The sequence below is a fragment of the Pagrus pagrus genome (assembly GCF_965226575.1).
Source record: "Pagrus pagrus genome assembly, contig: HAP1_SCAFFOLD_103, whole genome shotgun sequence".
In the NCBI taxonomy this organism is placed as follows: Eukaryota; Metazoa; Chordata; class Actinopteri; order Spariformes; family Sparidae; genus Pagrus; species Pagrus pagrus.
Genome location: NW_028175360.1, coordinates 98220 through 123601, shown reverse-complemented (window position 1 = coordinate 123601; position 25382 = coordinate 98220). Strand labels below are relative to the sequence as shown.

At 39.3% G+C, this 25382-nt stretch overlaps 2 long non-coding RNA genes across 2 annotated transcripts; one reads left to right on the top strand and one right to left on the bottom strand.

The window, feature by feature from the left end:
• Positions 1–3048: 3048 nt before the first annotated feature.
• Positions 3049–6366, top strand: LOC311253977. Its single transcript, XR_014622119.1, has 3 exons — positions 3049–3474; positions 4074–4171; positions 6239–6366. It is a non-coding gene; the product is annotated as an uncharacterized lncRNA (long non-coding RNA).
• A 178-nt stretch (positions 6367–6544) lies between these two features.
• Positions 6545–7787, bottom strand: LOC311253976. The gene is made up of 3 exons (XR_014622118.1): positions 7561–7787; positions 7073–7251; positions 6545–6681 (listed from the first exon to the last, which is right to left on the bottom strand). It is a non-coding gene; the product is annotated as an uncharacterized lncRNA (long non-coding RNA).
• Between the last annotated feature and the right edge of the window lie 17595 nt (positions 7788–25382).

The following is a 25382-nucleotide window of genomic DNA, read 5'->3' as shown; positions in this document are numbered from 1 at the left end:
CAGGTGTGGCCGAGGCAGAAGCGATACCGCGTATGACGACTGAATACTCTGGCGAGGATTGAAGGGAAGCCAGGGTTCATATACAGCCAGGGAATGAGGATAATGAGGTGCACCTGGTACTGCCTGCTGGTGAAACCACGCCTCAGCCACACACACTCACACTGCAAAAAGGGAGGATTAAAGGGACACCACAGGATAACACAGATGACATCATGACAGCTTGCCCACTTTCACTAAGTGTTTAATGTACATAGCAAGATCAACTGAAACAACCCCTTCAAAGAGGTCATGACCCAGACATGGAGGGAGTCCTGGCTGGCAAACATGATAATATTTCAACTGATTGAAAACTGAGTCAAACTTTATTCCATTGATCATTTCCTGGTTTGAGGCTATCTGTGCCACACTGTTTTTGTGACTCTCTATGGTTCTTTTAGGACCAGATTTGGTGGGATCTGTCTGAAAAGATTCTCTGTCTATGACACAGTACTGGCAAAAATGTGGGCTTTTACTGAAGTTTTCAGTAAACCCACCAATACTGGTGTGACCCCAGATTATCTCCAGTAATGGAAATCACAGAGCCTTTTACCGTCTCCCAATCACCATATTCAATTCCATTTTCCTCCATTTGTTTTAGGTCATTGACTAAAGTGGAGAACACTTTTTCTTGTCCGAAAAAACGGAAATCCTCCTCTCTGCACAACATAAATTGCATTGGATCAATGGAAGACCTGTTGTGTGGGGCTCTCTGCAAGTGTCATGTACGTCGCCAATATTTTGTGTTTTTTTCTGCCTGAGCCCAGTGGGTTCGCAACTTCAAATGAGTCCTGATACAAGATGACAGACAATGAAGATAGTGATTCTCGTAAAAGTATGTTTTCTTTAATGTTTCTACCATCTGTCACGTCTTCCAGAACATCAGGAGTTGTTTCTGTGTCAGCTTTAGCATACTGCTATAGTGATTTGCAGAGGTGGGAGAAAGTCCCTATGTTGCAAGTCCAAGTAGAGTCTCAAGTCTTTGCTCTCAAGTCTCGAGTAGAGTCTCAAGTCTTTGCGCTCAAGTCCCAAGTCAAGTCCAAGTCCTAAGATTTTTGTTTCGAGTCCCAACCAAGTCCTAAGATTTTTATTTCGAGTCCCAAACAAATCGATTATAATTAATGATACGTATCATGACCACGTCTCAATTGTTAAGTTGTTTATATTTTATTGTTAATGTTCTGCCACTTATTCATATGTTTATTTTTATTAATATTTTATTGTAATATGCTTTGTCAATATAAGCACTGCCTTCTCATGCCAATAAAGCTATTTAAAATTGAAAAAAATTGAGAGATATCTTTAGTATCTTTTTTTTTAGTGTATTGGCATTAATTATACAGCCAAAACTGATAACAGGAGTGCATTTGTAAATCAATAGACAATAGACTTTGGAAGGTATTTCTCTTTTTATTTCTACACAAACTTGCTGTATTGCTATCGGACAATGTGGTTTCCAACACAGACACTCACCCAGACTGACTAGAAAGTCCTCCCCACCCTGGACATAGGACCAGCCGGATTGTCCACCTTCCTCCCCGTGGACTCTCTGACCAGCTGACTGAGGCCGCCCGACTGTCACCGTGATGGAAACACACGTCAAAACCAGTTCAATTTGAAACTTGCACATAAAAACTTCAAAACCAGCTGCACCCAGACGTGACCAGGTTGAACCACTGGTCACGGCTCTGGTTCCTCTTAGTGTCAAATGTCAAATGAGTGATTAACACCAGGAACATCAAGCCTACGTGTTGCAGTTAGCTGATGTGAGCAGCTGAGCCGTGTCACAAAAATGTGACAAAAACTCTTCACACAGGTGTGCATTCAATGTAACACTAGAAATAACTATGACAGATAAACACAAAGAGCTGCTGTCAAACATTTTTGAACAACTACATTCAGTTAGGAGACACTTTGAGTGAAGCTCCTCTCAAAAGTTTTCACAAACACAACTTTTTCCACCATCAGTCAATGATTAAAGACTTAAAGAAGATTTTTGGGTCAAGCATCCGATATTTATGTAGGAAATAGTGGAGTGACCTTTTCAAAATATAACTGGCTGCACAGCTGCAGTGCCTGCATAATAATGAAGCAGCTGCCGTCCACCGAGACGTGCTGTGGCCGGTGGAAATGCTCTCATTCGATTCGAGTGGCTAATCATCAGTGCATGCATGTTACTTACATTTCTTTGTGCCCCCTCTCCAAATGGCGATTAAAATTCGATGTTGTTTTAATCCCATCTGCAATTTTGGCACCACACACCTTGCACACGGCTTTCCGCCCCTTGCTGTCCACCTTGTACTGCTTGAAAGCAAACAAAATTATTGTTGGAATGGACATTTTAGCTAACGTGGTCTCGTCGTCTCCGGTCTGTTACCTGTGCGTAAGGTAACGTGACGTAGGGACGTGACGTAGGGACGTGACGTGGCGACGTGGAGTACAGACGGCGCTACTACTTTATGACACTAGGTGTCACTGACGGCCGGGATTTCTGGCTGGCTGCTTCAGTATAACATTGATGTGACACTTTTTAAAATATTTTAATATTTGTGCTTGCTGCATGTGACTTGACTCGAATTTCAAGTCAAGAGGGTTAAGTCCAAGTAGAGTCTCAAGTCTTTGCTCTCAAGTCCAAGTAGAGTCTCAAGTCTTTGGCATCAAGTCCCAAGCAAGTCCAAGTCTTTTTTTGATTTGATCAAGCGAGTCATAAGTCATCAAAATCGGGACTCGAGTCCAAGTCAAGTCTCAAGTCTCGAGTCCAAGTCCACACCTCTGGTGATTTGATTGTATCCTTGATGGGCACATACTGATAGAACCTCTCTTTGCCTTTAGCATCAATGCCCAAGTAAGTCCTAACAGGCTCAACATAGTTAAATCTGCTCTTAAAGCTTGGGTCTGCAATTCGGTACAAAAGCATGATTTATCATATTTGTATAACATTTCTTAACATCCTGACAGCAATCAAAATATTAAATAATTTGAAAAAAAACCCAAAATAAGTCCATTATCTCTGGCAGCTCCAGGGCTGTAAAAACGTCTCCCAATCCTTGTTAACGGCCCGAGGATGTTGTATGGACGGACTACCTGTCAATCAATGTGCCCTTACCTGACCACCCGCCCCACCCTCTGCTGAGTCTGCGCAGCAGTCATTGCGCGTGACCGGCTTTCTACACTGGAGCTATGGCGGACTGTTTACGACGAGACTGGCGGAGAAACTACAGCCACACTTCTCATCACCAGCGCTACCTACAGCAGCTTACACTGCTGAACAGAGACAGAAAAGAGAGAATAAACTCAAGAAGGCTATCAAGAAAAGAAGTTAGACAGTGCAAGAAGTAAAACGAGTCAATATCGGAGCGGGTTTTCAGTGATGGTGACAACTGAAGGAGTCGAAGACCTGAGGACGGACGCCATGGTAGCTGTGTCTCTGTTGGACAGGTAAGAGCTGGTTTGTTTTGTTGGGGAAATGTATCATTACTCTGCATTATGTAGTCAACGTAGCTAACGTTAGCTCCTTATGTTGCTGTCGCATGTATTCACCCAACACTAACGTTAGCCGGTTGTAGCTAACGTTAGCTAGCTAGCTAACGTTGAAATGTTTCCATTTTCCAGCTAGCTAGCTAACGTTAGCCGGTTGTAGCTGACGTTAGCTAGCTAGCTAGCTAAAATAACAGACTGCTGCCGTATGAAACATATTTACATGTGACGTCACCGTTTACACGCAGACCAACGTTTACATATATTGTGGATCTGATCCATACAGCAGTGTTCACACATACACTGCTACTCTGGGCTGTTTGGACATTAGCCAGACGAGCTGTATGTGAGGGGCGGACTAGTTCTTGTGTGCAACACATGTGAAAGGCCAAGTCCACTGTTCAGAGGTCATAGGAAGATTACATACATCTGTGATTGTGGTTTGCATTGTATTTGTGAGCCGCTGTTGTAAGATGGTACTTATGTGACGTTCATTCTTATAGCCTTTGAACTAGACGTTTTAGAAATGTGCTGATGTTGCCTATTTCTGTGTCCTATAGTTATGAGAGGGACGCATCAACTTCCAGCCTTGAAGCGTCAGTTCAGAGCAGAACCATGCCCTGATGTTTCCACTATTACTGCAGAGTCTCTCTGACAGGTGAGTGTAACTTGATGCTGATAGCAACATGGATCAAACCACTGTTATTCATGTAATATGTGTCTTTGATGGAAACATTTCATGTATGCATGTGTCCTTCTTTCATATCAAGTTGGTTTGCTCTATGTGCATGAATGTGCTCCTTAGCAGGGATACAATAGGAAAAGGAATTACATCATTTCTTTAGCTGCACCAGGAAAATGCTTCAAGTACTGGTCCTAGCAGTCACATGTTGGCCTACTGCTTGAGACTATTGCATATTAGTAAGACATTTTTTAAAAGAAAATAGACTTTGCATTTCAGTTCATCATCTGACTGTCAGCTGACCATAGCAGAATGTGGGAAACACAGAATGCACCTGACAATCCCTATAAATAATCGCTTGCCACCATCACATAAGCTTCCCATTAGGGCTGTAACGATTCATCGAGTTACTCGAGTTACTCGATTACAAAAATTGGTCGAGGCAAAAACTCTGCCTCGAAGCGTCGTTAAATTCCTATGACGCGCAGGGATCTTGAATGTTCCACACGAACCCGCCGGAGAGCCTCTCCGTACTCTCTGGGAGCGGAGTGTCCGTCACTCCGTCGAGGGGAAACGGAGACTGCAAGGGCTGTGATTGGTCCTCTAAACTCACGTCCTCACGCTGGTTCTCCAGCAGCCCGGGGGGGGTTGCATTGCGTATCCGCCACCACGACGGAGAACTGCGAAGGCTCGAGATGACATGCCAGAGCAGAATCAGTTTGTGCGCGTTTAAAAAACGTAGATATGATATCTGCTTTACAGACAGTTGAGACCGACGTGACATGTTCTCTCTCTCTGTCTGTCTGTAAGTGTGTGTGCACGTGTGTTTGTTCACGTCGGTCCGGAGCTCCTCCCTTCGTAAAACAGAGCGGAGGAGAATTGTAGATGCGCGACGATGAAGAAATTATTAATTAAATGAACACGGTCCGGACCGGTTCTATAGGAAAAGTGACCTTAAATGACTTCTGTTGTGATTTGGTGCTGTGTATAACATAAAATTATATATAACACAGCATGCGTCCACACACATAGGTTGCTAGGTTACCATAGCAAATAGGCCTATCCCAGAGATTATATATTATTTGTTAGTAGGTGGTTAGAAGGTGCAATCCCTTTTTGTAATGTTGTATAAGACAACACTAAGGCAAAATGGCCATTACTATTTAAGTTTGTATTGATTCATAGTGTTGCATGTTATACATGTTTTACAGTAAGTTGAAACTGTATTGTTATTTAATTGTTTGCACTTGCACTAAATGAGTAAATTGCAATAAAGTTTTTGAGCCAAATGTTGGAGTTGTAAGAAATACCTCTTTTTTTTAAAGAAATAAAAGCCAAATGGTTGATCATTTTACAGCCACATCATTTTCGTCATGCATTATTTGTTTTGGTTGTTTAAAAATGCAAAAAAATATATATATACGATTAATCGATTAATCGATCGATAAAGTGCTAGATTAATCGATTCCAAAAAGAATCGATAGCTACAGCCCTACTTCCCATCACCCACCTAACCCCAGACTTCATTTTTTTTTTACATAGCAACAGTCCTGTGTTGTCTTTGAGCGAATCAATAACATTTTTATGCCCCATAAACACATTTAGATGTAACTTTATGTCCTGTAAACACATTGAGTTCTCCATCCTTATCCAGTTTTCTGTAATTATTATAATTTTTTGCAGAGGATGACATTCCTTTCTCTTAGGCCAGGTACTCTAAGGTGTACAACAAGAAGTCCAGCAAGTAGAGCTTGTACACACTACTATAAAAATGCATAGAAAAAACAATGAGAATGTGAAACTATGTAAATTACTCTGAAAGTTACATTTTGCTCACCCCTCAAAAAGTAGAATTGGTAAATATGAAATGACTGTAAATGGCACAATTCTGATGTAACAGAGACTATTTCTGGTTGTTTTCAGGAATATTTGTCACTGTATAAAATGCAACTCAGGTTGTGGTGTTATAATAAATTGAAATTAATTTCAAGGGCCTTGAAAAGCTGCATTTACTGTCAGATAGTAATTGTGTTCTTTCTACAGGACAGTTGCTGCCAAGACAGTAGGGGATTGAGACAGCACCGACATCAACAGCATAACCAGTCAAGAAACCTCTGGATGTCCTTCCTGTATATAGTTGTTTATGCTAATTGTACTGTATATTGTGTAAACGATAAAAGGTATACTATTTGTATACTATATTTGTAGTTTTATTTACTTACATGTGTTCCAAGAAATGGAATAAACAAGAGTCTTACCTAATTCAGTTGTTATTATTAGTGCATCATGTAAAGTGTAAGAACTGTAATGGGATGGTTGTTTATGCTGAAGTGTAAAGAAAAGGCATTTATCATTTTCAAGACTTTATTCAAACAAGTTAGAGATGATGCAAAACAAGGAGTAAATACAGAACGACAAATAAATAGGTGTCAGGCAGAGTTCAGCACTTGATGTGACTGCTCCAAACGTAGTCCTTGAATTGTGGCCTGTAAAGCAACAGATGAGCAACATGATAAGATATTTTTATGGAACAGAACTCGACTGTCCTCAGAATACTGTAAACATACACACTTTCAATGGTCAATACTTTATACATTCCTGGACAAAACTGTACAGATGTCCCAGTTTATATTACATTAAGAAATAAAAAGGACCAGCCCTTGATCTTTCTTCACATGTTTCTACTTACTGTGTTTATTGTTATGCACCAAAACACAAATTCAAATGGTGAAAAACTACTTGGCAAAACATGTGATTCTGAACAGGGCACGTGTGTCCAAGTTACATGCCTGGTCAATATACTGTACAAACACAAATAGTTGTAGGTGGTTATCAGGGGACAAAAAGCACCTGTAATGTTCTACTTTAGATGCTGACCTGCTCATGTGCAATCCTTTGAGCTTGAAGATCTACTCGATCTATGAACACCTGCTCCTTGACCTGTCGCCCTCACGTCCACGGCCTCTGCCTCCACTCATGTCCTCCTCTGACGGGATGATGTGCTTCGCTCTGGCGTGTCTTCAACATCAGTCAACAATGCTGTCATCGTCGAAGCTCTAACATGCAAAACATCGTATCATCATGAGTCCAATACAATATTCACGTTCGTCTGTGAATCACTGAGGGAAACGAAAAAATAAAACACGTAGCAGGCCCACCACTAGTCTTGATGTTTTAGCTTTTCCATATCTAATGTTAGCATAGCCAGCTGCTGCTAGCTAACCAGCAATGAGTTACAACATCAAAACCCACTTTCAAAACAATGTCTCAATGCTAAAAAAAAAGCTAAGTTGACAGCTATCAGTGCTAGCAATGGCTATGTTGGTTGTATACGTTCAATTTGATTATATTAGGTGTTTACTTACAGGTGAATGAGACATCGTAAAGTTATTGGTAGTCGGACGTTGTGAGACAAAATGATGCGCTGTCCTCCTCACCGCTCGTGAGGACTCGGACTCCGTCGGCGGTGTTCGGCAGTCTTCGGACGGTGCGCGTTCATGGTTTGGGGGGAGCGGCTTCGGAGAGAGGCCTGAGTGCAGGGGGCGGAGTTTACTGGCTGGATACTTTCAAAATCTTTCACGGTCTTGATGGTTTTTCCAACTTGCAGACCCCAGCTTTAAAGAAGGTTTTACGGCTTTGATCTGTTCTAAACACTCGTTGCACATTTTCAGGTTATCTTTTGAGAGATCATCAAGAAGCCTCTTAATGTCGCTTTCAGGCACATTCAGCTTTGTTAACTCTTCATGCATCCTAGACAAAAGATGAGTCAAACCAGTTCCTCTATTAAGGTCTGAATTGTACTGGCTGGTAACAGCATTTTAGCCTGCATTCGGAGATAAAACATGGCCAGATTGTTCATAAAACCATCTGTGTCCACTTCATCATTTGTGTTATCATTATCATCATCAAAGATTGTCTCAAAAGTGTGACCTAGTTCATGGTCTGATAACGGATTCATGCGGGCACTTGTGATGTTAGTAGCACTGGTAGAAGTTTGGCTACTACATTGAGAACTAACGTTAAAGATCTTTTTGTGTTTCCGGTTCAAGTGGGAGGCAAAGGATGAACGGACACGAAAATACTTTGAACAGTTAGTATAGGGGCATGACACTTTTTTGCCGTCTTTAATATGCCAATTAAGATGTTCACATAAGGTTGAAAAATTTGCTGACACAAAGCTACAACCTTCAACAGTGCAAGCCAAATCAACTCCATCAATTTGCCTTTACATGTCCTCGTTTAGCTGTCTTCTTGTGAAAGCGGTACATGTGGATTTGAACGGCGCCATGTGTCACAAAACTGGCAACGCATTCTGCTACCCCACATGGAAATCTAAAGTTAGCTAGATTTCTGTGAATCCTCAAATGACGAACAAATGCAGGGATTGAAGCTGTGGTGAAATTACAGTGCTTGCATGAGTAGTTCATTTTGATGGCAAGCTAACTGGTTAATACTTAGCTGGATACCTGTGGTTCATCACAGCCTGACAAGGAGGCAGAGTGTAAAACAATTTTTTTTTTTTGCTGCAAGTGATGGTACTTACCGATTTTCTGGAAGTTCCGATGTGTTTGGTGGCGGACCACGATTACAGGATGGAAAGTCCCGCAGATGCCAAGAGTGGAAAAAAACTATTCTCCTGCGCAGCGAAATAATAAAAAACGGCACAACTCTCCAGGAGCAAGCTTTAAACAGGTCTCTGTCTCGGCTAATGTTTCAGTAAGTTTAAAAAAAGACCCTCTGGTCAGTTAGTGCTATCACTACAGTACATAAGCTAGCTACCTGTAATGGCTGTGGAGACTCTCTGTAAGAGCTGTCTCGGAGACTTTTCGCTGAATTCCTCTCAGGCAATAAGTAAAAGAAATCAACACAGACGACGCAAACATACACAAACGTAACAAAAATAAACATAAGCACAAGACAAAGCCTTGTGTAATGAACCGAAATGTAAATGAATAAGTCACAGAGCTTAATGGAGTCAGAACTCAGAACTAGTGCTGTGTTCGCGGTTGTTTTGCAATGATGTCACTGGCCCATTTGAAGCACAACCATTGAACTCTCTTGATCCTCATTGGATGAATTGAAAGTGAAGCGAGCATTGATACAAAATAAAAGTCCCCTCTAGACCCCATAAAATCATTCCCAGTGTATTAAAACATGGAAAATAAAGTCCTGAGTTTTGTATTGTAGAAACGTGAAGTTGTCATCAATAACCGGAACCGGAAATATACATCATAACCTTGAGATCTGTGGGATTTTTTAGCTAGTTTCCACCCGGTTTCCACTTATAAATCTAAAAACTAAGCATCCCCATCTTTATAATCTTATGGATGCCGTAAGATTGTGTTGTGAGAGAGACACTGACCCACCCTGCATCGTGGAAAGTGATGAAGACAGTGTGAGTTTTGTGCTCGAAATCACATCACTCACCGGCAGTAAACAGCGGGACCTACCCGGCTCTCACTGCCAGAGATGAGCGCTGTTTGCCGGGAGGCAGTGCACCAAGAGTCAGCAGGGAGGACTGACCGGGTCGCGGCGACTTTTCCACATATAACGCTAAATCCGGTGATTTTTTTTTTCTCATACAAGTTGCTAAAGACACTACCTACTACCACTTTACTGTTTGTTATTATAACATTGCTGTGTAGGTTAAGTTTGGAACTTTCTCTTTTATTTTGAAAGCCCAGCGTTATCCAGTGAAGGATCTGTCTTGTCAGACTGAATGTGGACTGTGATAATGCCATGATTTTTCTGTATATATACATATTTGGTATCACATTAAAGAGGAAGTTGTGTGAACTGAGGATTCTCAGTGAACTACAGCAACATTCTAAAGTTCTACTGGGGTCTAGAGGGTTATGAGTTAAAAGTCACAATTATGAGATAAGAAGACATAAATATGATATAAAGGGTCAAACGTATGATTTTTAAAAAAAGAGATAATCATTGTTTTTATTATGAGACACTTTTTTTTAATCTAATACACACAAAGGGTTAGGGTTACAGTAGTTTACTTTACTATTTACAGTACTACACTAGCTATTGTGATTTTCTTTACTGTGATTCATACAGTAATACGTGATTTTGTCACGTGGACAAGGTTTTATTGTAAAAATTTACAGCATTCTACTGTAAAAATCATACACAGTAATGTTACTGTTTACTGCAGTAAATAACTGTAGATTTCACAGCCATTTCTTACAGTGCACGCACACACACACACACACACACACATTCAGAAGTTTAGCGGTGTCATCTTTTATATAATCCACAAGTTCTACATGTGGAGGGCAGATGCATCGTAGTAGAAGGAGGTAGATTTTTCTTTTCAATTTATGATCTCTTTAAAATTCAAATATGACAGCTAAGGCACTGTGGAAAAAAAGTCACACTTGAGTTAATATTTCAATAAAGACAATTTATTTGCAAAAAATAGAAATGTGACACTGTATTCTTGGAAAAAGTTGTGTGTAAAAACTGGCCAACTGTTTGTGGTTGATGTTTTTCCATGGTTGTTAAAATTAAACCTAAACATAGTTCATAAATTACAGTGTTTGTAATGCTATGCAGTTCTTCAAACCTGGAAGAGTTTATATTGCCAGTACTGTTCTATGTTGTCAGTGTCAAAATCAAAGTGCTATATATACATTTTTCTAACCACCCTCAAGGGAATATTTGACTTAAGTAGAACAAGTTTCAGCAGTCTTACCTTATACAAAAGTTATACAAATAAGCTGTATTCTCCATGCAGTCTGTGGAGAATCCCGGGAGAATCCTTCCAAGACTGCATGGAGGCAGAGAAGGATGGGAAAGTGCGTTAGACTTGAGTGGGATTATTTTGAAGGGGAAAACTTGTAGTTTGTAGTTTAGATTTGAAATAAATTTTTTCTGACCCCAGTCCTGTTTCTTTTCTGATGCACCTCCTATGTCGGCCTATATGCATTTCATTTATATGCCAATTTTGAGAAATGATTTTGTTTTGCTTAATTTGATTCAGAATAGTGCAGTGCTGGAGATGCCATCATCATCATTATAAGAACCATGGACAGTGCATCTGTCTGTATGCTACAACAACATCAGTGATGAGGCTCTGGCAGGAGTGCTCTTATTAAAGGCCTTAGGTCTTTGTAAAGTCGTATTGCCTCTGCAGCGTTATGACACTGTGCTATGTTGTTCCCTTCCATCACCATCAAACAGAGCTCATGCAGCCCATGGTCACAGGGAATGTCTGTTTTCCACAGACAAATGTCCTCTTGGAGAACAATCCCCACTCTTTCATACTGTAGTGGATGCAAATAATCTTGTGCGTGAAAGAGCTCAGGTACATCAGACATGGTTTTCCATGATAATTAGGGTGTCCGTTTCCACCTGGTAGAATGCGATGGTTGTCCCACATTGTCACAACGGTGTCTAGCTTGTTCTGCAACACAAAAACATGAGGATTTCAATACGTATGATGACTTCTTTTGAAAATGAGTACATGGAAGAAGCCACCTTAGCCGCCTTACACTGTATATATTTATTATATATCAGTATAGCACCATAATGGGGAAATGCAGTATTGTTTTATGCTATGGTGGAGTTATCACCAGAATAATACTGTGCTCCAGCTTCCTGCACTCAGCCATAGTAGCCTACATAATGAAGATGAGGGTATTGACCCCAGGACAAAAAAGCCTACATATTGAAGCCAAATAGGCTTGGAGTGAAGAAATATGTAGCTACAGAGAGAAAAAAAGTCCAGAGAGCTCATAAGTTTAGACACATGTCATGAGGGTGCTCTTTGGAGGGGGACACAACAATTCATAAAAGAAGAGGAAACCAAGACCTAGAAACAATCCAAAAGAATATTCATGGTGATCAAATCAAATTATTATTGCAGAGAGAAACTTATTACATATATCAAATGCAGGCTACAATATATCCAGGATTTAATTAAGAAACTGACTTCAGTCCTTTTTTACATGTTTTCTTATATTTGTGGTCTGATGCCTGTGTTGCTCTAGAGATTGTGTTGCTTGTATTTATTATTATATATTTATTATTGTTGTTTTGTCTATCTCTGTATTTTTTCCACATTTTTCACTCATGTATATCTTTTCTTATATTTTGAAGAGCCATCTACTGGTGTGACCTTGTACTTTTACCTGTGAGTTCATTGTCTACCTGCTCAGGTGTGTGTAATTAACCTGTCTACTTAAGGGGAATCTGTGTGCTGTGGGTTACACCCTGAAGAAGGCTGTTGTGACACTACGCATGAGATGTATCCCAGCTCTACTTTTCTGTCCTAGTCTGTTTTTAACCATTGTATGGTCAAATTGACCCCATCTGTTTTGACTGTTCCTTCTTTCCTTCCTTCCTTCTTTCTTTTTTTCCTCCCTTCCTCCTCCCTTCCTTCTTTCCTTCCTTCCTCCTCCTCTTTTTTCCTCCCTTCTTCCCCTACATCCCTTTCTTTCCTCCCTCCTCACTTCTTTCCTTCCTCAATCCTTCCTGCCTTCCTTCCTTCATTCCTTCCTTACTCCCTTCCTCTGTCCTTCCTTCCTTCCTTCCTTCCTTCCTTGCTTCCATGCTTGACCTGAGGACAACTGGACAGTTAATATTTCACAATGATATAGCCATCTTAATAAAGACTTTTACATTTTTGCCAGAGTGCTTCTGGTTTCCTCTTCTTTTTGGAAATATGTAGCTACATTTGACTCCAAGTAGCTAGTCATCAATTGGATATGGTGTGAAAGGAAAACAAGTGAACACTAAACAGTAGTCTATATCAAACCCTGGACAGCTCCACTTCAGCTTCATCATTTAGTTACAGCTGTGGGTCAAATGCTGAATACAAAACCCCATGTAGGCCTATGTGAACCCAGTATTAAGCTCTATGTTAACATAGTGTAGTTCTATGTTAAAAATAATAATAATAAAAGCATAATGTTTATGTCAGGGGTCTTCAACCCCTTGGTTGATAGAGAAACAGAGCAGGGACTCCCTTATAGTTAAAAATAAAATTATGTTGCATTTTAAGTGTGATCTATAATAACAAGTGCACACCAGGATATCAGGATTGACACTCCTTTAATAGGATAAATATCTGTAAACTGTCAATCAAAGGCACATTTATAAACGTAATGCTGATGAAACATGTGTTATTCATCGTCATTTTTATTTGATTGATTTATCCTTAGTTGTGACACAGTTTGTAAAGTTGGATTTGATATGAGCGACGAGGTTCGAGTGAGGATGGACGCTATGAAGAGCATGCAGCCGTGTGTAATTTGCACGTAATGACAGCTCTTCGTCGGTGAACACAATAAACTGCACATCTTATTTCATGTTTGTCTCATTGACAGGTGGAGCCTACAGACAGGTATACAGAGGCCGCGGAGCAGGCCGCAAATTGATATGAAAGCTGGTTCAGCTTTCATATCAAAACAACACGAAATACAGCCCTGAGATGTACTATATTGAAGATATGGACAGTGGAGGACTTACTTGGATAATCTTAAGAAAGCAGAATTGGATGAGACCCTTGTCTATGAAATCCCCATCAGAGTCTCCAGTTGCCTGGAACTCCTGAAAGATGTCCCTCCAATAGCTCGCGTTCTGTCTCCGGTAGATCCCCCACCAGCTTTCAATCCGTTGATTGTTAAACATTTTCAGTTCCCAAATCTGATCGGATTATTTTTGGACACTTTGGAAGAGTTCGCTTGCATCCAGATTATATGATGCGAAAACCCATCAATGCATCAGTTTATTCCAATGCAGAAAGGGGTCAGCTTGTCATAGGAGTCCATATGCCATAAATAATTGGGCCCTGGGACACTATAAGATCTTCTCCGAAGTCTTGTTCCTCTCCGCTGCTGTACGCCCTCTGGGTCAAGATGTGACTGAACCTCCTGAACCATGTCTCGAGTAGCGCGCAGTCCAGCCAATCTGCACCTCTCGTGCATCATTCGGTAACCATGAAGACGACCAGGCCCTGTTATCTGGTTGCTAATGAAGTTAACAACAGCAGGATCACTTAACCATCGCCTGTGAAGTTGTAACCGGGCTAGTCTTCTCCTTAAATGACGAGGACTAATCTGAATGCCATCTCTAACAGAAAGGGACAATGCAATTTCTGCCTGTGTTAGACGTTGATTGAAGAACATCCTGATGCGTTGATCAATAATGTGATCTGCCATTTTCACCTCCCTCGGACACACCTGGACCAGACAGTGGCAGCTTTTGTAGGCTGAAATCAGGACGATCACATTAACCAGCGCGCAATCATCAGACTTGAAAATCATCCCACGAAAACAAGTCTTTCTGTTATATCGAGATAACAAAATAATCAATTTGTTATCACGAGAAAACAATCTTTGTTATATCGCGATAACAAAATAATTAATTAGTTATCACGAGAAAACAATATTTGTTATCGAGATATCGAAAAAACTCATTAGTTATCACAAGAAAACAATCTTTGTTATATCGAGATAATGAAATAATTAATTTGTTATCACGAGAAAACAATCTTTGTTGTATCGTGACAACAAGATAATAAGTCATTATCACGAGATAACAGTGCATAAAAAGAAAAAATCCATGGCCGTTCTCGGCATCCGTACTGTACACTAAAGGGCGCTGACATTGACACATACGCACACACACACACACACACACACACACACACACACACACACACACACACACACACACACACACCACCCAAGGACAGTGTGCAATATCTGTAAAGACTGTACATACCTGCAACACTGCATAATTTATTTACTTTATTTATATTTGTATTCTTATATTTGCACTACTTGTACTTTTTACTTTATTTTATATTTGTGTGAAATACTCGGATGCTGCTTAAATTTCGTTGTACACTGTACAATGACAATAAAAAGGATTCTGATTCTGACTGATTCTGTATGGCCATACAATGACCATAAAATTTACTTTTTTCAGTTTTTATTTTGAACAAATTAACCTTTTATGCAAACTCTGTTTGGGGGTTTGTAGGGCGATGTTGGGCTTTTTTGGATCATGATATGGTGATCTTTTTTAATAGTTTTCGTTTTGAACAAAATTACCCCTTAATGTAAAGTGAGTAAAGAATAAACCCTGCAACCATCAGCATTATGATACAGACAACGATAGCCAGGGGCGGACTGGGGGGGAAAAGTGGCCCAGGAGTCATTGACAGACCTGCCCACTTCATGAGCGGTGTGGGGAGCCAGCCAGCCAGCCGGCAACACAAGTTTCATGTACCTTGATGAAAAAAACTGCATTTGATGTTGTTTTGGACCACAATCATATAGCAATTATTAACCTGAAGCCATAGTAGCCTACAGTAAAATAATTACAGCAGTGTAGTGATTTTACAGCACGTAGTAATTTTAATGCAAACAGGTCATTGAAACAATAAAATTTGGCCGACCAATTTGCCAGGCTGTTAGAACTGAATGACACTGACTGTCTATACCATGAGTAAACCACTAGAGGGCAACATAATTACAATAATAAGCCCATTTCAATAAAAATGTTATTTTAAAAACATATTTTCATTGTGATCAAGATAATGACATACACACTAAGTATAGCCAAGACAACCTGAACCAAAATAAATAATAAAGTTAATTAAGATGTGGTTATAAATTATATCTTATAGCCTCAAATTATGACTTAATGACCTGTATCTTTTGTGCACATCAGCACATCATTATTTTCCTCCCCATGGCCACTGTTGGGCTCAAGTCATATCGTTATCGCAATATTGAACAAGGTTATCGCACATCGCAGTTTTTCCTCATTTCGTGCAGGCCTATTACACACTCTGGAATATTATTACTGAATGAAGTGGTGTTTGTCTGATGATGATCCCAAGGATGGGCCATGTACAGACACATGAATAAACTATTCATTCATTTATACTCATTTAGTATTAGAGTCAATTCAAAGACAGTAACAGGTTGATTTCAACCAGACGATTACATTATCTATAGGCAGGTTGACAAATACAGGAAACATCTGGTCAGTGAATGGTGCTCATTTTGGACTCCATAGGCTAGCTAACACTAGGTTAGGCACTTCGCGGCATTAACTAATGTTAGCCAAATGAGCATTTTCACCTAAAGCATCACCAAGTTCCAAACATAACTTAGCCTACCATTATTATATCACTGGTTCTTTGACTGGGCTCTGGAGGCCGCTTTGTTTCATGCTCTGCCATGTCAGAGTCAGACTCATCATCCTTGCTGGACTCAGGTGCATGTTTGGAAATATCCAGCTGTCGAAGCTCACCGCTGCTAACTCTGCTAGTGCTGGGTATGGCAACATCATCAGATTCTTGTCTGGTGGTGATGGCTAAATCCGAACGACCACCAAATAGGACCGTAATTTTCCTACCGGTTGCTGCAACTTCCTCGAGGGATTTCTTTTTTTTTTTTTATCCCTAAGCTTTTCAGCACCACGTTTACGTTTTTGGGCTCGTTTTTCATGCTCCATCTGCCCAGACAGCGCTGGCTCTCAATCCACCAAGAAATCCCTGGTGTCCCCGTACGCCAGTCCGCCCTTGACGATAGCTGTCGTGATCAGCCAGTCATCGTAGGTCTGCTGGTTAGGGCAGCGCTGAAAAAGATAGGAAGAAGTCAGAATTCTGTCAGTGGGGTTGTTTTAGTTGTAACATAGGTATGCAATTTATCGATACATTTACTGCACTTACCCCGGTTTTTACAACAATAACTTGCACTCCCTCGTTTGCGCTGCACTCAAAAAAAATAAATGTCACTACTGTTGGCTATAAAACATAGTTTTTCATATCAACTTGAGTTCGTTGTGGTGTTTTAAAAGTAAAAATATGCAATGTCAGGTTTCCTTTACAGAAGCGCATTGCATTCACTGGATAAACAAAATTAGACACCTTATCTCGTAATTACGAGATCAGGATCTCATAATTATGAGAAAAGATCTCGTAATTATGGATAGTGAAACGCCACATGTTGTTTTGCGGTGCGCGCATATACTGTGTGTTTTATTAGTGTGATTACACTAATAGCGAGAAAAGACTCAAAGGCTTCCACAATGACCCCAGGACGTAACAAATACTCACGTCAATCTGATGTAGCCTTTCAAAATAAAAGCCCTCTAAAATGTCAAACATTTCTAATATTTCTCTCTTAATTCAGATCAATATAAGGAGGAAACTCCCTGTTTCCACAGAACTCCCTCAGAACTTCCTGATATTATATGAGTGAGTCTCTGAGGTGGACCACTATCAGTCTGAATTAAAATTAGTCTATGGAAACAGGGGGTTTCCTTTTAATATCCATCTGAATTTGTAAATAGTGACAATATCTGACATTTAAAAGGGCTTTAATTTTGAAATTCCACATCAGAACTTCCTGATATTAAATGAGTGAGTCTCTGAGGTGGGGTACTATCATCCTGAACTGAATTATTCTGTGGAAACAGGTAGTTACCCTTCAATGTAAATCTGAATTTGAGGAAAAATATTTAAAATATTTAAAATTTCAGAAGATTTTAATTTTGAAATTCCACATCAGAACTTCCTGATATTACATGAGTGAGTCTCTGGGGTGTACCACTACCAGTCTGAATTAAAATTAGTCTGTGGAAATGTTTGTGGAAAACTTTTTTTTAATATCCATCTGAATATACATGTAAATATTGACAATATCTGACATTTAAGAGGGCTTTAATTTTGAAATTCCACATCAGATTGACCTGATTTTTATGGGTGTCATCCTGAGGTCGAGTACTACCAGTCTGAAGCGGAATGGTCCAGTAATAACGGGTAGTTTTTAAGAAATATGAATCCGAATGTACATATAATACAGTGAAATATGAAAGTTCAGAGGGCTTTTATTCTGAAATGCCGCATCAGATTGACCTGATTTAATTTAATAAAAAAAATAAAGGTTTTTTTAAACTTTAATGTAAAATAAATATGACCATGTTACAGGCTTTTAATTTGAAAGGCTACATCGCGCACCGCAAAACAACGTGTGGGCTGGCTTGACCAAGTGTTTCTAGTTGTGGGCTGGCTTGACCGCAGTGTTTCACTATCTCATAATAACGAGATCTTTTCTCATAATTATGAGATCTGATCTCGTAATTACGAGATAGGGTGTCTATTTTTTTTTATCCATTGAATTCAATGCGCTTCCGTATTACTGGGCTGTGTTAGTTTCCCCAACTCAACTCTGTAATGTAAAACGGAAAGCACTTAATTGATAGAGTAGTTTGTTCCTTTGAGGACAGTGGACACCGTACATCCCCTCTCACACGAGATTACGTTATCGCCGCCATTATCCATTTCGTTGCATATGGAGAAATCTGCAGCCATCCTCGAAATAGAGGTAAGTAAACATCTTTTTTATTGCCATTACTTCATAAAGCAAGGACAATTCCAGGCAAATTCAACCTGGGGCTATGGTTTCCTTATATTTTAGGTCTAAAAGAATGAATCTGAAGAGCCGTAGTTCTGTCTGTCCCCGCATCGCCACAGCAGCGTGTAAGGGGAGCAGACGGCTATTTACATCCAACAAAAGTGCTTTTTTTTTTCAGAGACAATGTCAGATGGCTATTCAAACATACACCGAAGAGTTTGTTCACTTCAAGAAAGCTGACATGTTTGTAAACGGAGCTGTAATACAAAGTCTCGCGAAACCCCCTCCCTCCTGGATCTTCAGCTGCATCACTATAACGGCCAAGACGGTTATTTTGACCTGTGCAATAACTTTATTGAATGGAAAAATCCAATACTACTGTTACCAGACTTTTCCTAAAATTGTCTGTATTTTAATTTAAAATGTTTTTTTTATATAAAATACACAAAAGACATATGATATGTTTTACCTATTTCGGCCAGTGTTAAGAGGTTAATGTGTAATTGAACAAAATCAATGAATAAATGAATTACAAATTCGATTTTTACTGAAGGGGCAGGGAGGCCTGGCAAGGCAGTTGAAGGATCTGTTGCATAGGATCATCATGTTTTGACTCTAATCTCACTTTCTTTTTTCAACAGATATGAATGTGGTCTTGTAAAGACTGTGGGACAACTGTATCAACAAGAGTCCATCTACTGAAACACTACAGGTTAGCTCATGGCAATTTTGGCAGCAGACACCCCTACCCATGCACTTATTTTGATTGCCTGTGTGTATTCAAAACTTGGAATGCTCTTCATAGTCATTTAAGCAGGTCACATACTATTCAAAGTGTTGAAAAATGTGTTACTTCAGCTACATTTAACTGTCAATTGTGTACAAGCACCTACATAGCATCAGCACAAGAGTATTTTTGTCACATCAATAACCATCTCAAGAGCCATGAAACAGTAAATTGTATGTTTCAGGGCTGCTCTTTCCAGACAAATGTTTATGGTACTTTCAAGTCCCACAGAAATAGAAAACACACTCCATATTCTCTTCAAGATTTTAAAGTAGGTATAGTAAACACTAGTGAGGCAGAAAATTCAGCAGATGGCGACACTGATAATTCAGCTCATAGTGGTGAGTGTAATGTCGATTCTGATAGTGATATAGAAACTGAAACAAAAGATCGGGATCTAAGACTATAGAACTGAAATTAGGATCTCTTTTACTAAAACTTGAAAACTATTTCCATGTTCCACGCACAGCAATAGATGAAATGCTTGCTGAATTGCATTATTTGATAGGATCTGCGTCTCTATCAAATGAAACAATTCAAGAAACCTTCAGAAATCAAAATGTCTGTGTGGACCAGATTGTGATTAAAGAATTGACCACTGCATTATCTTCATGTAATCCTTTGTTAAAAGGTACAGCAAAAGATGGCCCACTAGCTACTGCTCAAAAACGCAGCAAGTATTACAAAGAAAAATTTGACATTGTCGATCCAGTATGTACTTGAGTCAAAAACAAGACGAACCTTCCAGTATATTTCTGTTCTGAAAACCTTAGAGCAGTTACTCAAACAGAATGATATATTCGGTAAAGTTGTTGATAGTCATTCAGACCAGCATTCTGTAAATGGGGAGTATAGATGTTATCAAGATGGTTGTCACTTTTAAAATAATGAGTTTCTCGCAAGTGAGGAATTAAGACTATCGTTGTGCCTTTACATAGATGACTTCGAAATTTGTAATCCTTTAGGGACGTCATGAAAAAAGCATAAACATTGTGGGGTTTATTGGATTTTAGGGAACTTGCTGCCAGTTTGTCAGTCATCACTAAACTCAAATTATCTTGCATTGCAAAGTGAAGATGTGAAAACATTTGGCTATAAAAAAATATTTGAGCCTTTTCTGTGTGATCTTGTTACATTAGAGCAACAGGGGGTTTTCATCGATCATCTAGGAACATTCATCAGAGGTACTGTTCAGTGTGTAGTGGCCGATAACCTTGGAGCTCATGGATTAGCTGGGTTTCTAAAGAGTTTCTCTGGACATTACTGCTACACGCAGTGAAATTCAGTCACAGGAGCTCAAAGAGGGTGGCTTCAGTCTCAGAACTAAAGAGCTACATCGCACGCATGTAGCAAGTGCATGTAAACCCTGTTGTGGAGTCAAAACTACATGTGCTTTTGCTGAAAGCCTTTCATTCTTTGAGGTTACGGCAGGTTTCCCCCCAGATCTTGCTCATGACCTTTTGAGGGGATAGTACCCGTTGAACTGGCTGACTGCTTTGGATTGCTGTTAGCCAAGACGTACTTCTCTTTTGATGGTTTAAATGAACTAATTCAGGCTTTCCCATACGTGGGGGATAGAAGAAATTGCCCTCATTTATTGCCACGTGCTTTCCAAAGTAAAAAAAAAAATTGGTGGCAACTCACATGAGAATTTGTGTTTATTAAGTTTATTAATACCACTGATTGTTGGAAAACAAATTCCAGAGGACGAACCACCTTGGCAGCTAATATTAGATTTAAAGGATATTGTTGATCTGGTTGTTAGCCCTGTACACACCAATAAAATATCAGAGCACAGATACAGGTATTGCACACTGTTCCCAGAAAGAAAACTGCGACCAAAGCACCACTACCTGGAACATTATGCAGCACTGATCCTTCTCTTTGGTCCACTTGTTTCTTTCTGGACTCTGAGGTTTGAATCCAAGCACAGTTATTTTAAACAAGTTGTGAGGCATACAAACTGTTGTAAAAACATAACACGGTCTTTGGCCACGAAACATCAGCTCATGATTGGCCATAGTATGTTTTCATCAAGCTGTGAAAAAAAACTCTCTCGAGGTTGCACGAATCTCAACAGTCCCTCTTGACGTCCTAAAAGAGGAGGTAGCAGTTAGCCTCCTTCAGAAGTACCCTGATCTTAATGTTGTTAGTCTAGCACAGAATGTATCTGCTGATGGCATCAACTTCAGAAGTGGCATGATAATAGTGCATGGATTTGTTGGTGGACTGCCAGACTTTGCCGAAATTGTGCAGATGTGTGTTTTGAAAGATGGACTTACCTTCATAGTAAAAAATTTAAGCTCAAGGTACAGAGAACACTATAGATCCTTTGAGTTGGATCCTTCTCCAATAGGCGGCTGCATATATGAAAAAAAACACCTAACCCTGAAAAAATTCTAACAAAAGGTTTCTCAGCTGTTTTTTGTAGTATTAGGTGTCCTTAATAACATACTAAAAGTTTACCAAAGTTTGACCACTAGAAAGGTGTAATTTTCAAGATGGCGTCCAAGATGGGCAGGAAGCCTTTAAAATATCCTAACTCCTTCATTATTTGACCTAGCCAAGTAATCTTGGTGTCTAACCCCATGTTTTCTGGGTCTATGAATCCATTGGACTTGACTAAAATGCACTGGCATGATTACACACTTATGGAATACATGATTTTGTGAGATTACTGTAAGGTTTGTTTGGGGTGAACCAGAGATGTGAACGATTTAGCCTATTATTGTGAGAATCACTATAATCAACCTCTAAGGGAGGAAGAGTGTGACGACTAATAGTATATCTAGTGAAGGTCACAGTGAAAAAAAGGATAAAAAAATTAAACCAAAATTTAGAGGAAACAACTGAAAAAATATAAAAAACAAAACGCAAAAAAAAAAATCAAAATGCATTATAAAAAATATAAATATACATAAGGTATATATATATATATATATATATATATATATATATAAAACCCAAAAAATAAAAGGGGTTAGCAGTACTGAGCCTTCACGTGGCAGCCCTGTTTTTTGTTTTTTTTAAGATTTATTTATTGACAATGCATAAGGTACATTGGTCATTTTTTATAGTGTAAAAGACCAAATGACAAAGACGAAGAGAAATTTTTTTAAAAATACAAAAACACATAACACAGTAACTTCACTATTGCAATTTAAACAGCTAGTGCTTTTGTGAGGGTGGGTTTTCTGATTTCCAGTTCACTAGTATAATTTTTTTCCCAGCCATGCTGGCTAATGACACAAAATATTTCTTATGCTTAGTTATCTTAAGCATGTTGACATCTCCCAAAAGCCAAATTTTCTGATCTCTTGGAATTTCGGTCTCTATAACATCTGAAACAGTGGCTGTAACAAACTTCCAAAAGTCTTCCTGAGCATACAGAGTAACTTTCCTTCATTCACCTTACACCTTTGGCACATGGCAGAGACATTCCTATTGATCTTATGAAGTCTGTGTGGGGTGAGATGAATTCTATGATATTAAATTGCATTTGTCTATGTTTAGTGGAAATTTGTACCGTTGGGGATCTTTCCAATATGTTTCGCTAGTCGGCATCTTCATAATTACAACCTAGGTCTTCTCCCACTTGTTTTTAATCGATAGTCTATCAGAAATTGGCAAGTTTCTGGTCAAGATGTTGTATATAGAGAATATCAGTCCTCTTGTGGAGGAGAGTCATGTATCAAGCAGATGCTTCTCAAAGGGGGATTCCACTGGCAAATTTGGAAAGTCAGCAGAGTTATCATGGAGCCAGTGTCTAATTTGAAGGAACTTGCATGAGTTTCCTGCCATGCACAAAAAGTGCTCAAGATTATGGGTTTTTTTGCTATTAAAGAAAGGTTTTTCTTTGATCCCAACAAGGGGATATTTTTTAATGGGGTAGCTTTCAATATATGTTGTTCTATAGAGAGCCATCTGATGTCACTACTCTCAGAGTGTAAGTTTATGCTCAGAGGTACCAAATTTGACATGAGCAAATGGTCCGATGGCAAGCGAGAATAATAACGGAGAGACACAGCAGCCCTGTCGGACCCCTCTAGAAAGTGAGAAGCGACCGACAGGACTCCATTAATTAATATTTGTGCTTTAGGTGCCTTGAAAAGTGTTTTAAGATAGTGAATTAATTTTACACCAAAGTACATTTGAAATAGAAAGGTAGGTTCGATCCTGTCAAATGCCCTCTCAACGTCCATTGATATTATCAGCCTAGGCTCTTTTGTCATCTATGCAGAATCAATTATATGAAATAAACGGCGGACATTATCTGACCCTTGCTTATTCCCAGTGAGCAAAGAGTGGTGTAGATCATGTCTTTTAGACATCATTTAAGGACATCCAAGACGTCTAAAAGACATCCTCTGGGGAGCCAGAGTGAACGTTTTTTATACGTCTTTTCTGGACGTTGTATAGACGTTTATATGTTGTTTATCGACTAATTCTGGCTGTCAGTGGATGTCTAGATTATGGCCTGACTCTTAACGTCATTTTTCAACTAATTCTGGCTGTCAATGGACGTCCAGATCATAGCCAGTATGAACGTCTATTCTCAACTTGAGATCTAGACATCCACTGACAGCCAGAATTAGTTGATAAACAATATATAAATGTCTATACAACGTCCAGAAAAGACGTACAAAAAACTTTCATTCTGGCTCCACAGAGGACCTCTTTTAGACGTCTTGGATGTCCATAAATGATGTCTAAAAGACGTGATCTAGACCACTCTTCGCTCACTGGGTTCCTGATGAACCCAGTTTGATCTGGGTGTATTATTTTTGGCATAATGTCTTCTAATCTAGTAGCAAGCAATTTAGAGATAACCTTGTAATCAGCGTTTATAAGACTTAAGGGCCTATAGGAGCTACATTTTTGTCTGTCCTTGTCAGGTTTTGGTAATTGTGTAATGGTAGCTAATTCGAGAGAGCTGAATGGGTCAGTCAGAGACCTGCCATCATCAGTAATTATTGAATGAATTATTTTATCCGATTTCCCCCTTCTTGATTTGCCATGCTAGTAATTTACCAGTTTTATTGCCGTACCTATAATAGTGGTACTTGGTCCAAGCTAAAGCTGCTTCGGCCTTGGTAGTACATAAAATATTTACTGTATTTGTTTCACAGTCAAAGAATTTAAAATGTCCATTCTTTTGGTTTCAGAATGTTTTTGTTCAAGTGTTCTAATTTCTTCATCTAATTTTGTCAATTATTTTCTCCTTTCCCTTGATTTATATGAACTGTAACACAAAATACATCCTCATGAATGTCTTAAGGCATCCCATATAATTGCAATGGAGGCAGAGTTCACGTTGGAATAAGATTTATGAACATTAGAGAAAAAGGAGAAATCTTTCTTATTAGGATTGAGAGTGCACCAGACATCACATAGCCCCAACTCTTTTATGCCATGGTTCAAAATCACGGCTGCCTTTGATGGCGTGGGTGATTTTGGCAAGGAACGGTCCATAGTTGGATTAAAGACCAAGTTAAAATCGCCATCAATAAGGCAGTGTCCCTGAGCTGCAGCAATCCTTAGGAGTAGTTCATTAAAAAAAAGAGGATCATCATGATTGGGTGGCAGCCCTGTTTTGACTAATTTTACAGTACCACACAGTTCTAATGAATTTATTCATTATTGGAATCAAATGAATGGTTATGAACCACAGAAACCACCAAAAATAGGCAAAACGATATGAGAAAGGAGAAATATGCATTTACTTAAGGAAAATTATGCCTATTTTTCACATAAATACACTTGTAACCAATTGCTTTAATATATAATTGTACTTGTTATCACTTATCTATCATGCAAATATGCTAATTAGAATATTACATGCCCAAAACATGTATCAGGCACCAATGTTCCTGTTCTAGGAGGAATACAAAGGTGTAATGGTCATTTTAAGGACCTTACGGTCGCCATTTTGAAAATGGGGCCTTTCTTGGAGTCAAACTTTGGTAAACTTTTAGTATGTTTTTAAGTACATCTGATACTACTGTAAACC